This window comes from Erpetoichthys calabaricus, chromosome 13 (assembly GCF_900747795.2).
Source record: "Erpetoichthys calabaricus chromosome 13, fErpCal1.3, whole genome shotgun sequence".
Lineage (NCBI taxonomy): Eukaryota > Metazoa > Chordata > Cladistia > Polypteriformes > Polypteridae > Erpetoichthys > Erpetoichthys calabaricus.
This window is the reverse complement of record NC_041406.2, coordinates 7,554,528-7,569,898: the sequence shown is the minus strand read 5'-3', so window position 1 is coordinate 7,569,898 and position 15,371 is coordinate 7,554,528. Positions and strand designations below refer to the sequence as shown.

General features: G+C 40.1%; 1 protein-coding gene across 4 annotated transcripts in view; it reads right to left on the bottom strand.

Moving 5' to 3' along the window:
- The window catches only part of trak1a (trafficking protein, kinesin binding 1a), a 294,945-nt gene that overhangs the window by 159,036 nt on the left and 120,538 nt on the right, over nt 1-15,371 (bottom strand). The gene's annotated exons all lie outside the window — the stretch shown is intronic.

Sequence of the window (15,371 nt, the reverse complement as noted above, 5' to 3'; positions counted from 1 at the left end):
GTCTTCTCTTTGACCTGCCTTTCCCAAGGTATCTTCCATTTTGTTTCCCTACAAGTATTTTTTTGGGAGTTTTTCCTTGTCTTCTTAGAGAGTCAAGGCTGCGGGGCTGTCAAGAGGCAGGGCCTGTTAAAGCCCATTGCGGCACTTCTTGTGTGATTTTGGGCTTATTTTCCGATAAGGGGCGATAGCTCCCTGGTTGGAATAAGTTCTTTTTAATTGCGGTGTTATAAGTAACCTGAAACTATATAGATATAATATTAAAAGTCGATATCCCTCCCATAGTGATATGGCGGTAAGAAATCACATAAGAGAAAATAACTTCACTTTCTTTACTGACGATTTACGCGACATTACAAACGGAGGAAGCCAAATGACAATACTTTTATCAAGGTGGGATCTCGATGTATACAGTCTGTCATTTTCCATCACTGCGCTGGAAGGATTCTCAGGACCGGATGACGATACCCCCATCCGTCCATCGGCTTCAAGGCTTTTTGCTGCTATCCAAGTCTTTGGTACTATTTTCTCCACATGCAGGTCCTTCCTTAGGTTACAAACAAGACAAGGAGAGGATTCAATTTTAATCTCTAACATACAAAAATAGTACAATGCCCATTTTCGTAGTTGTACCTTTCTCTCTTCAAATGCTTGCCTAGCAGTTCTAAATGCTGAGAGCCCCTATGTGCTAACTTTGGCCTGGCCTGGACATGTGAGTGGATTTATAAAGTAATTTTTGTACAGTGACATTAAACTTATTATTCTGATTACAGGGCTATACGAAAATAAATTGCATTGTATTGTATTGTCATTTAAGGCCTGGATCTTGGTTTTATTGGCAAGCCCAGACACTCAGACTCCTCACTCAGTCTCTCGAACTCCCCGATCAGACCCTCCATTGACTCTGTGAAGATCACAGCATCGTCAGCAAAGTCAAGATCAGCGAATCTCTCTTCACCAACAGATGCCCCACAGCCACTGGACCCCATGACTCTGACCAACACCCAGACATGCAAGCATTGAACAGAGTAGGAGCAGAACACACCGCTGACGAACCCCAGAGTCTACTGGGAAAAACGCAGAGGTCCTGCCTCCACTCTGCACAGCAGTCACAGTACCAGTGTACAGGCCGGCCATGACGTCCATAGCTATTTTGAAATGTAAATTTTGCAACTAAGTATCTTTAAACAAATGAAAATGTGATAACGTCTAGATGTGTAATCTTCTCTCAATCTAGAGGTTCAAGTTTATGGTTATGTCTACATAGTTCAGGCTCTTACTTACGTGAGAGAGGACTGAAAACTGTTCAGACAAGACTGCAGCTGCATTACACTGCAGTTCTTGCAGAACGCAAGACAGGCCACTTAAGAGAACATGTCTCAAATAAGGTAAAGGCAAAAATGACTCTACCCATCAACCCATTATTTATTTTTGCTAACCGGACTTCTTCAGTAAAAAAATCCCAGCATTAAGTAACACGTCTTTTAATGTATGCAGCAAGCTGCTGAAACTGGTATATCAGGCCATAGTTGCCATTGTGTTGGGGAAGCAATTTGAGCTCAAAAAGAGGCAGAAAACCTGAACAAACCTCTCAGGAAAGTCTGCTCCATCCCTGGGAGAACCTTGGACACATTGGAAGCTGTTGTGGAAAAGAGGATGACGGCAAAATTGGATGGCGTTATGAAAAATCCCCTCCAGGAGGCGCTCTCTCTTGGAGCTCTTTTATCCACAGGCTCATTCCACCACGGTGTGCTAAGAAGCTCCTCTGGGGGTCTTTTCTGTCTACTGCTATTAGGCAATTCAATGCTTCCTCGTGATGCACTCGTTAAGTTCATTTTGAAATATCTGCGCAATATATGTTTATTTATATATTTGATTTTATTTCTTGATTGATTGGCTGCATTATCTGTCCTGTAAGTCTGTACACTTTTGTTTTTTTCTGCTTCTGCTGCTATAGCCATCTATATTTCCTCCTGACATTAATAAAGTTTATCTAATCTAATAAGCAGGAATCTGCAGTGGATGACATGCCACTTTATCACAAGGCGGCGACCATTCAGCCACACTGACACCTGAGGTTAGAATCTGCTGAGTGTGTTATCCTGCGTCACATTTTGCAAACTGTAATTCTCAGATAGATAGATAGATAGATAGATAGATAGATAGATAGATAGATAGATAGATAGATAGATAGATAGATAGATAGATAGATAGATAGATAGATAGATAGATAGATAGATAGATAGATAGATAGATAGATAGAGAGGAAAGGCACTATATGATAGATAGATAGATGGCACACATGCTTACACAGCCAAATTCCATCCATCCATCCATTATCCAACCTGCTATATCCTAACACAGGGTCACAGGGGTCTGCTGGAACCAATCCCAGCCAACACAGGGCGCAAGGCAGGAAACAAACCCCGGGCAGGGCGCCAACCCACCGCAGTACACAGTGAAATGCAGTACGAAAATGAATGGACTAATACAGTTATCTGCATCAGCCTTGAAATCTGTATGTAGGCTGTCTAAATGGAAGCTTCTGGTGCGTGTTTATTACTATCTATGTATTCACTGCATTCATTTCTGCATGTTGCTCAGCTTTATGCTATACATTGCTTGGGAATATACAAGTGAGATTCAAATGTGTGAAATCTAAAGTGTCATCTGTGAGCCATACAAGGATATAAGGATAAAACCACCAGTTATGCGCTCGTATTTCAAGGAAAGACATTCTCATTTGTCACACTGGCATTTTCAGGGAAAAAGGTGTTACAATTATTTGTCCTGTTTATGCACCACAAAGTATAAAGGATAAAACTAACTGTAATGAAGTTTTTTTTGTGCATGACAGGTATCCTCCTTGCACCAATTGCTGCTGGGACGGGCACTGGCTCCCCTTGAACCTGAACTGGATAAACAGGTTTGAAAATGAATGAAGAGAAGACTTAATCTATAGAAATCACACAAATATCAAATATCACACAAGTATCACCCCAGTCCCAAAGGTATCACGTCCTAGTGAGCTGAAAGACTTCCGGCCTGTCGCTCTGACGTCACATGTGCTGAAGACCATGGAGCGGCTGCTGCTTCACCACCTGAGGCAACAGGTCTGCCATGCCCTCGACCCTCTGCAGTTCGCATACCAGGAGAAGGTGGGAGCGGAGGATGCCATCATCTACATGCTACACTGATCCCTCTCCAACTTGGACAGAGGCAGTGGTGCTGTAAGAATTATGTTTCTGGACTTCTCCACCTTCAGCACCATCCAACCTCTGCTCCTCAGGGACAAGCTGACAGAGATGGGAGTAGATTCATACCTGGTGGCATGGATCGTGGACTATCTTACAGACAGGCCTCAGTATGTGCGTCTCAGGAACTGCACGTCTGACATTGTGGTCAGCAGCACAGGAGCGCCACAGGGAACTGTACTTTCTCCGGTCCTGTTCAGCCTATATACATCAGACTTCCAAAACAACTCGGAGTCCTGACACGTGCAAAAGTTCACTGACGACACTGCTATCGTGGGCTGCATCAGGAGTGGGCAGGAGGAGGAGTATAGGAACCTAATCAAGGACATTGTTAAATGGTGCAACTCAAACCACCTACACCTGAACACCAGCAAAACCAAGGAGCTGGTGGTGGATTTTAGGAGACCCAGACTCCTCATGGACCCCGTGATCATCAGAGGTGACTGTGTGCAGAGGGTGCAGACCTATAAATACCTGGGAGTGCAGCTGGATGATAAACTGGACTGGACTGCCAATACTGATGCTCTGTGCAAGAGAGGACAGAGCCGACTATACTTCCTTAGAAGGCTGGCATCCTTCAACATCTGCAATAAGATGCTGCAGATGTTCTCTCAGACGGTTGTGGCGAGCGCCCTCTTCTACGCGGTGGTGTGCTGGGGAGGCAGCATTAAGAAGAAGGACGCCTCACGCCTTGACAAACTGGTGAGGAAGGCAGGCTCTATTGTAGGCATGGAGCTGGACAGTTTGACATCTGTGGCAGAGTGACGGGCGCTGAGCAGACTCCTGTCAATCATGGAGAATCCACTGCATCCACTGAACAGGATCATCTCCAGACAGAGGAGCAGCTTCAGCGACAGACTGCTGTCACCGTCCTGCTCCACTGACAGACTGAGGAGATCGTTCCTCCACTAAACTATGCGACTCTTCAATTCCACCCGGGAGGAGGGGGTAAACATTAACATTATTCAAAGTTATTGTCTTTTATTATTTTATTTTATTATTATTTATTTATTTATTTTATTATTATTTATGTTTTTACCTGCATTTTTATTACTCTTTAATTTAATATTGTTTTTTGTATCAGTATGCTGCTGCTGGAGTATGTGAATTTCCCCTTGGGATTAATAAAGTATCTATCTATCAAATATTGCATTAAAAGAACTACAGATGCACAGGATAACTAGAATCATATTGTGGCATGTCAATTCAAATGCATATTGGGTTATGCAGTAACAAATGTATTTACTGTGCAGCTGAAACAGCGTTACAAACTGGAAAAGATGAACGTTTCACAAAAGAGAGAAATGGACGAACCCATAATGAACATGAAGGAAAATGAAGTTACTGGAATCAGATACCAGAAGAAACAACAATGGATATTTGAATAGTTCATCTTTACATCCATTTTATAAATAGACTTTCACCAGATTTAGGGCAATACGGATAAGGAGCAAGTCAGAACATTAACTGGTGCAAAAAGGCACAAGATCTCAAAGGGATGCCCACCCAGTTCAGAGACATTTCAGTTGTTGTTCCATCTAACTTTGCTTTTAAACTCGGACCTGTGGAACTCCACCTGCAAACCTGTTCAAGTCCAAAGCCGCAGCTGAAAGCCATCTGAGAGGCACAAAGAGCAAGAAATTGGGTTTCAGAATTTTGCTGATTATTGTCTGTCTCGGTTATATTCAACCTCTGAACTTGGAACTTCCGTACAGAAGGTAACACCCAGAATGAGAGGTGAACAAAAAAAATGAATAACATATGGATTGTTGAAGTTTGAACCGTTTTTTGAGATCTTTTAATGTAATGCAATAAAGGAAACAGTCATAGAACAGATAAATATATAAGCCTCTGATTATAAGAACTGCTGTAAAAAGACAACAAAATTAACATTTTATTTTTGTGTCTAGGATGAATATATCATATACTGAAAGAAGAAAAGAACACATGGAGTCACTTCTACCGTACAGTGCACAATGGTGTTTAAACCTTCCTTATAAAGCCTCAGACAACCTACAGAGCAGCTGCTTGAAAGGAATACAGTATGTGAAAAACCTGGCATAAAGAATAAGGGGAGCCATCAATACTGGCTAATGAAAGCATGGCATGTTTTAAAAAAGAAAAAGAAAAATGGCTATACTGTACATTTATAAAGAGGATGGCTTTCTGACCAAAAAATAAAATAACACAGATAGAGAAGGATTAGATGATCTTGGATAAAGAGAGGACTGCGCCTTTTCAGATTGTGTATAATTTAGTTACTCTTTGTGTTTTCATAATTATATATATTGCTTCTGTGTTACTACTGAAAATAACACCGGTCTACAGAAGAATATTTTTTGTTTGCTACTGGGAACATCAGAGCAGCTCTTTATTAAGTGTTTTTTACATTGATTTCATATATGAAATTCGGAATTAAGCTAGCACGTCAGGTTTTTGAAATACACATCATTGATGTTTTGACACTTTTGAATATTAATATATCAACACGATATCTGGAGTTTGGACTCTGTCCCACCAAAATTGTTTTGATGTGTTTATTCTGAAAACAAATCAGAAGACGATACCAGAGACACGTTAAAGTATATTTATGTCAATTTACCTCAATATAAAAGTGAGGTCAGCGTGCCCAAAAATGTTGGAGGCACTCGCTTTTGCACTTGTACTGCACATCTGTCTCTTTGCAAGAACCAACAGTAGTCACCCATCATGCTCAGAGTGAATTTTCCCCCGATATCGGTTTTCCATCACCTTTATATCTTGATGAAATCTTTTCCCGTGCTCATCTCTGACATTACCCAGATTTGGTGGAAAAAAGTCGAGATGAGAATGTAAAAAATGACATCTTCCGTTACATTCTGGCTTCCATAAGCGGATACGCTTTCAGCAGGTTCTCCACAAGCTCAGCATAATTCTCTGCTCTGTGACTGCCAAGAAAATTCTGGACAACCTGCACGAAGGCTTCCCATGCTGCTGATTCAGTGGGCTTCTGTTTCCTTTTGAACTCATCGTCAAACATCAGTTCACAAATTTCAGGAACAACACAAACACCTTCCTTAATTTTGTCTTCACTTTTCTCGAGATGCATCGCCATTTCTGTCCATCGCCTTGACAGAATTTTCAAAGTAATGGTGAATCTAACAAACGAAATGTCCTGAAATGCAATGTTATGTTTAACAGTAAAACCTCGACCTACTGCACCGTCATGGCTGAGTTGTGTCATTATACTTTAGAGTCATATAAGACTTGGTAATCAGTAACAAATATTTTTCTCTGCTAATTAAAAATTAATAATTAAAAAAAATGAATAATGACAAGTTAAACAACTTACAGCTGTTAGTAATGTGTGGCAAAATCATTTATCTCAATGGCATCCCTATTGGAATTACCGGTATTTATCAAAATGGTTATCCGCCTTTATTGTCCAGTCACCCTAGTTGTCCAAAACCTGGAACATCATAACTAAAAAATGGGACGTGCTGGACAAAAATGGCTTTCAGATTTGGAGTCAGCAAGTGAAACCTGTTAAAGTAATGGTGAAAGACTCCCAGTAGCAAAATGCTTGTTGACCAGTATAATCGGTATCGATTTGCTTTGAATTAAAAAGGAAATGTGTCAGATAGTTTGGGGGAAAAATTATTCTTGCTGAATAATTTCCACAAATTACTGGACCTTAAAACAGTGCAGCTTATGAATGAAAAGTCTAAAATAAAGAAATACTGAAGAGCTCTCGTTCATATATATACATACACACACGCATACATATATATACATATACACATATATACTTATATATATATAGACATATACACGTACTGTATATATATATATATATATATATATATATATATATATATATATATATATCCATCCATCCATTTTCCAACCCGCTGAATCCAAACACAGGGTCATGGGGGTCTGCTGGAGCCAATCCCAGCCAACACAGGGCACAAGGCAGGAACCAATCCTGGGCAGGGTGCCAACCCACCGCAGGACACACACAAACACACCCACACACCAAGCACACACTAGGGCCAATTTAGAATCGCCAATCCACCTAACCAGCATGTCTTTGGGTTGTGGGAGGAAACCGGAGCGCCCGGAGGAAACTCACGCAGACACGGGGAGAACATGTAAACTCCACGCAGGGAGGACCCGGGAAGCGAACCCGGGTCCCTAGGTCTCCCAACTGCGAGGCAGCAGCGCTACCCACTGCGCCACCGTGCCGCCATATATATATATATATATATATATATATATATATATATATATATATATATATATACACACACACATACACATATATACATATACTGTATATACTGAAAACAGGTTCTTGCTACCCATATTGTGTTTTTCAGAATAACTACAGCATATTGAGACAAAACACATCCAGGCCATCATCGGTGTGGCTCATCACCATCAGGAAAGCACAACAATCGGATCTGAAATATCAGACATACAACGTCTTTTTTTTCCCCTGAGAGCCATGTTGTCCATCTCACTGTTAATGACAAAGATGCTGCTATTTAGGAAAACACTATTATCTATAATAATAAAAGGCAAAGTCCTCACTGACTGACTGACTGACTCACTCACTCACTGACTGACTGACTCATCACTAATTCTCCAACTTCCCGTGTAGGTGGAAGGCTGAAATTTGGCAGGCCCATTCCTTACAGCTTACTTACAAAAGTTAGGCAGGTTTCATTTCGAAATTCAAAGCGTAATGGTCATAACTGGAACATATTTTTTGTCCATACACTGTAATGGAGGAGGCGGAGTCACGTATCGCGTCATCACGCCTCCTACGTAATCACGTGAACTAAAAACAAGGAAGAGATTTACAGCACGAGACACACACGGGAACGAAGGTAAATGACGTTAATTTTTGACTGTCTTTTAATACTGTGTAAGCATACATATTAACACATGTGCAATTAAACGTGTGCATTTACGGGGTGATTTCTCAGGCTTAAAAGCTCACCTTTTATCAAACGCGGGAACTAAGGTAACTGACGTTGTTCACTGTCTTTTAATACTGTGTAACCATACATATTAACACATGTGCAATTAAACGTGTGCATTTACGGGGTGATTTCTCAGGCTTAAAAGCTCGCCTTTTACTAAAAAGGTAAATGCAAAACTATTTTCAATCAGTTTATTGAAACGCTCCCGTTAAGGATTGCAATAACATATTCGCGAGATAAAAGAACGAAGTAGGGGGAAACGGAGGAAGAGCCGGAAACAGCAAAGAGCAAAAAATTAATTAAACAATTGAGAACGGAGCGAGTGAAGCATACAAGCATGTTCATAAGGGAAACAAAGCACGGTGTAAAAACGTAACTTTAAATTAAGTTTATAGAAACGCTCCCGCTGCGGATTGCAATAACATATTCGCGAGATAAAAGTTTAATGAGAAGACACGAGGTATAAACGAACCACACGCCGTGGCGCAACGTTAGGGGCAACAGTTTCAACCATTCTATGATCTGCTTCTCGCAACTGAAAGACGGCACATGGCGGATGTTAGCCGACTTGCTGACCACAACGTTAGGGGCTTCAACTATGGCGCTCACGCCACATCTCAGTGCCAACACTTTCCAGACTCTACTTAAAAGACACGCCCTCCTCACTGGACAGTTAAAAAGACCAATCAAACTAACGATGACATCAAGTATTACCCAATCAAAAGTAGGAAAGGAGGCATCTTCATAAAATGCGTGTGGGATGATTTGCATGACACGCTGCTTTAAAAAAAAAATGATAAAAAAAATACGGGATAAATCCCGTCCAGTATTGATTCAAAACGGGACGCGCAATTTCATTCTCAAACGCAGCACGATTCCGTATTTTAAAGGACGGGTGGCAACCCTACAGTGCCAGGTAAGCACCCATACAATCGGATTGTGATTCAGACTAGGAATGCAATGAATGTAATTTCCCCGATCTACATACAAGGCGAAAGTCTTGCAACATTCAAAGATGATGGTTTGGGATAATTAGTACTTATTAAGTACACCATGGAACATAAAAGAGCTTATGAAGCCTTGAACCGAAAAAAGCAACATCTCAGAGATAGTACAAAAACAAAAAGGAGGTAATGTCGTTTTACTCGCTGTACATTTTAGTGAAACATTACCAGTTATTCCACGAGGAAGACCAGCAGATGAACTCAACGCTTCTTTAAAATCCATGCTTCTCCCACGGTCGGTTATATGTCGCGTGTTCTCGGGTAGGTACACCAAAAAATGTATACATTTAAGCATGTAATGGGCAAAGAAAAAATGAGGTATACCCGAAGGCACTGCAGTAGTACTCAATGTAACTTTACTTCTTAAATGTTAATGTTTTACTGTTTAATAATTTATACGCTTCTTATATATTGTTCAAATTCTTTTATCAAAATACCAGTGACAGCGCAATGCACGATAACATGGATTGAATACACCATACGCATCTGCCCACGGCCGCCCTGGTGTGCGCAGATAGGAGTTGATTCTAAAATAAAATAAACATAAAAAGAGTAATACAATCATCACCCATAAAGCGGATAGCAGACGTGACGTATTATATGTGTACCACATTTCAAGTCAATAGGTGAAACAGTTTGCAAGCTACAGGTGATTTAAATATCCTGGACAGACCAACGAAAAGCCACGGTAGCAAATTATACAAGAAGATTTTACTGTTTAATTATTTATATTTATATGAAATGTGCTTCTTATATATTACTTCATATTCTCATATGATAATGATGTTAATGTTGTTTATATTGATTTCTATGTTATTGTAAGTGCATCTATGTGTGTAAATGTATGTATGTATGTGTGTATATATATATATATATATATATAAAATATATATATAAAAAATATATGTGTATATGTATATATAATATATCTGTATATGTGTGTATATGTGTGTGTATATGTGTATATATATATATATATATATGACAGCAACACTCATAACAATGACAACACAATTACATTGACAATCATGTTACGTAATTTTTAAAATGTTTCCTTTACTTTTTCATAACCTCTTTAACACACTACTTCTCCGCTGCGAAGCGCGGGTATTTTGCTAGTTTATTATATTACTTCAGGGCACTGCACCATACATACTGCAAACTGTTATGCATGCTGCTTTTTAGTAAATACTGAATATATTAGTAAATGCCTTTATCATACATAATGTTACTTTCACATTGAAAATGTAATGAATGCTGCTCTTTGAATGGCCATTTTATCGGAATCTCTGTTTAGTTGTTAGTAGTGCTTACTTCTGCTTCTATGCGTATTTTTACGTCTACCCTTTATATATATATATATATATATATATATATATATCCATCCATCCATTTTCCAACCCGCTGAAGCCAAACACAGGGTCACGGGGGTCTGCTGGAGCCAATCCCAGCCAACACAGGGCACAAGGCAGGGACCAATCCCGGGCAGGGTGCCAACCCACTGCAGTATATATATATATATATATATATACATACATACACACACATGGTACTTGGCTTTAAAGGCAGAGATGTCAACTAAATTCCGTTGTGTGAATTTCGATGATAAAGCTCGCTCGCTCTCTCTCTCTCTCTCTCTCCAGGTTGTGGAGTGCCCTCTGCTGGAAAGAAAACGAATGTCGGTTGAAAAGCCAGCATTACTGTAAGAAAGAGTCTCATTATAACAAACTGAAATCTACCAACACTTATACAGGATGGCGCAGGGAAACGAGACATTTTCGAACAAGATGTTGGCGATCCTGGGGCGTCGGCAGTTGTTTGGGACCAATACGGTCTCGTTCAGAACCCCTTGCCATTAGTTATAATGGAGCAGTGGAGTGATGCCCGACGAGCGTTCGCTGTAAAAGCCTTTTTATAAGAATGGTGATAGTGTGAATGCTGCGCAAAGGGAATTTCCAGTTAGGACGTCACGATCGTGTCCCGTCTGCTCATGCGATTACAACATGGGCGAGTAATTTTGAAGAAACGGGTTCAGCCTTAAAAAAGTAGTCCCCAGGTGGAGCCACTTCGCATACTGTCCGACAATCGATGGCCGCTATTCGACGATTGTTTGGAAGGCGCGTCATTTCACTCAACGGTGACATTCCATGGCCTCCGAGATCCTCAGATCTCACCGTTTGTGATTTTTTTTTCTGTGAGGACACATTAAAAGCCAATTGTACCGCACACGTCCTGCAACCATTGCTGGGCATCGCAGGCATTCCTCTTGACACATTATGTCGAGCAATGATGAATTTCCACAGCAGGCTGTCAGAATGTGTACGGAGAAATGGCCAACACCTTCGTGATGTTTTACTCAAAACATAAAGTGAATATTGATTACCATCATTAACTGCATATCCTGTACAATATATTTAATCATTAAAGGCATTTTGTAATGTGTTTATTCGTGCATTTAACGTCAATTTAAAAATTTCCCGTTTCCCTGCGCCCCCCTGTATATTTGTTCAGCACCTTTCTGGGCGTTTCTGAACTAACCAAGCTTTCTGAGGAGAGGAAAACAAACATCCGATGAGCTAATCAGAAAGTGGGGAGCTCTGAAACGTGAAAGTACAACCTTATGAGAAGGACCTGGGTGTTGTAGTGAAGTGGTCTGTACCTACATCTCCAGACAATGTGCAGACGCCATTAAGAAAGCTAAAAAGAATGTTAGATAGATAGATAGATAGATAGATAGATAGATAGATAGATAGATAGATAGATAGATAGATAGATAGATAGATAGATAGATAGATAGATAGATAGATAGATAGATAGATAGATAGATAGATAGATATGAAAGGCACTATATAATAGATAGATAGATAGATAGATAGATAGATAGATAGATAGATAGATAGATAGATAGATAGATAGATAGATAGATAGATAGTTTTTCACACCACTGTATCTATCTATTTGCCCCCTTCCTGATTTCTTATTCTTTTGCATGTTTGTCACACAAAATGTTTCTGATCATCAAACACATTTAACCATTAGTCAAATATAACACAAGTAAACACAAAATGCAGTTTTTAAATGATGGTTTTTATTATTTAGGGAGAAAAAAAATCCAAACCTACATGGCCCTGTGTGAAAAAGTAATTGCCCCCTTGTTAAAAAATAACCTAACTGTGGTGTATCACACCTGAGTTCAATTTCCGTAGCCACCCCCAGGCCTGATTACTGCCACACCTGTTTCAATCAAGAAATCACTTAAATAGGAGCTGCCTGACACAGAGAAGTAGACCAAAAGCACCTCAAAAGCTAGACATCATGCCAAGATCCAAAGAAATTCAGGAACAAATGAGAACAGAAGTAATTGAGATCTATCAGTCTGGTAAAGGTTATAAAGCCATTTCTAAAGCTTTGGGACTCCAGCGAACCACAGTGAGAGCCATTATCCACAAATGGCAAAAACATGGAACAGTGGTGAACCTTCCCAGGAGTGGCCGGCCGACCAAAATTACCCCAAGAGCGCAGAGACGACTCATCCGAGAGGTCACAAAAGACCCCAGGACAACGTCTAAAGAACTGCAGGCCTCACTTGCCTCAATTAAGGTCAGTGTTCACGACTCCACCATAAGAAAGAGACTGGGCAAAAACGGCCTGCATGGCAGATTTCCAAGACGCAAACCACTGTTAAGCAAAAAGAACATTAGGGCTCGTCTCAATTTTGATAAGAAACATCTCAATGATTGCCAAGACTTTTGGGAAAATACCTTGTGGACTGATGAGTCAAAAGTTGAACTTTTTGGAAGGCAAATGTCCCGTTACATCTGGCGTAAAAGGAACACAGCATTTCAGAAAAAGAACATCATACCAACAGTAAAATATGGTGGTGGTACTGTGATGGTCTGGGGTTGTTTTGCTGCTTCAGGACCTGGAAGGCTTGCTGTGATAGATGGAACCATGAATTCTACTGTCTACCAAAAAATCCTGAAGGAGAATGTCCGGCCATCTGTTCGTCAACTCAAGCTGAAGCGATCTTGGGTGCTGCAACAGGACAATGACCCAAAACACACCAGCAAATCCACCTCTGAATGGCTGAAGAAAAACAAAATGAAGACTTTGTAGTGGCCTAGTCAAAGTCCTGACCTGAATCCAATTGAGATGCTATGGCATGACCTTAAAAAGGCGGTTCATGCTAGAAAACCCTCAAATAAAGCTGAATTACAACAATTTTGCAAAGATGAGTGGGCCAAAATTCCTCCAGAGCGCTGTAAAAGACTCATTGCAAGTTATCGCAAACGCTTGCTTGCAGTTATTGCTGCTAAGGGTGGCCCAACCAGTTATTAGGTTCAGGGGGCAATTACTTTTTCACACAGGGCCATGTAGGTTTGGATTTTTTTTCTCCCTAAATAATAAAAACCACCATTTACAAACTGCATTTTGTGTTTACTTGTGTTATATTTGACTAATGGTTAAATGTGATTGATGATCAGAAACATTTTGTGTGACAAACATGCAAAAGAATAAGAAATCAGGAAGGGGGCAAATAGTTTTTCACACCACTGTAGATAGATAGATAGATAGATAGATAGATAGATAGATAGATAGATAGATAGATAGATAGATAGAAATTAATAACTATATTAGTCTAATTAAAAAGATAGGAATTGGAGTCTGTAGTACATTAAATTGAGGGGTCGAAGTTGAAGGTTTTGTGTTACAACTCCAAAGCCCTTCTTGTAACTGTCCTATCCTGATTAACTTCACCTTAGTGATTAGAGCTGGTCTTTAAATATAAGCAGAAAAATACTTTTAATCTGGTTTTGAAAAAGAACATATTCTTTATTTATCTAAAAAAACTGCAAATAAGAGTGTGGAACTGTTGTCACATAGCTTCACTGACATGAAAAGAAACCCAAGTCACTATGGTTGTTTGGCTTATCGTTTTGCTTTCTGTGAGCTCTCTAGTTGTATCCTATAAACAGGACTTGCCTCAGTTTGAGAGTGCATCTGCTTTCACCTACCAATGGACTGGCATCCTGCCCAGGCTACGCTGCTGCTTGTCTTAAGCTGCCAATATTGACATAACCACTAGAACATTAGGAGTGTTTAATTATCAATTTGGTTGCTTCGGAGTGTCAGTGTTTTAAAAAACAGTCTTTCATTTTATCTACACACCGGTGTTCATATCTCCAGATTTTGTTCTACCAGTTGTGCTTTGATTGAGTTTGTGATCTTCTGATACACACCATTTTTGAAAGAGGTTGAGCCATAAATATACATTTTCATGACCTCAAGTGTCAAAAAGCCCTGTTGAAGTTTTAGCAGATTTTTCTGTAGTAGTAGGGAGCTGGTTGTACCGTGTTAGCCATTATGGATGCAATGAGAAGTCAAGCAAAATGACACTTTAAATTGGCTAACTAAAAAGATTATAATATGCAAGCTTTCGAGGCAACTCAGGCACCTTCTTCAGGCCAGCAGGTTTTATTAAATCTCTAACGATGTCTAGCTGCTCATAATTTATGGGGTCGGTTTTAGTTCAGATTTCTTTGATTGTGACCATGTGTTCTTTTACAGTGCACTTCTGATGAGTAGAGTTGTGTATGACTATGAATTGATACATTGCAATAGTGTATTAAATACACAAACCCAGGAATGGCCACAGTGGGCAGGAGTAGCATCAAGAACAAGGGAGAGCCCAACCCTACATTGGACACAAGCTGCCACTACCACCTGGGCAGAATTTGGAATTGTCAATCACCCTAATGCAAAGTCTTTGAGATTTTGTAATGAAACTGGACTAACTGAAGAAAACCAAGAAAGAAACAATCAGACCAAGACCTGAGACTCACGGGCCTTCTAACTTTAAGGCAAGACATTTCGAGGTAAGGTAGTGATACCCACCGATCACTGCGCTGGAGAGCGCCCCATGTTGCATGTTGATTAGCACATGTGATAAAACATTTCATCGTACTCTGCACGTATGACAATATTGACCCCATGAACTTATAAACTTGTAAACCACTAAGTGGAGTCATCATCAAGGCCTCCTGGTCAGGTAAGAGAATTGTGTTCACACCGGCTGGGACACCAGTTCGTCCCTCACAACACATTTTTATACACAGGACTCAAAAGTGCTTTACAAGATGTCAAAG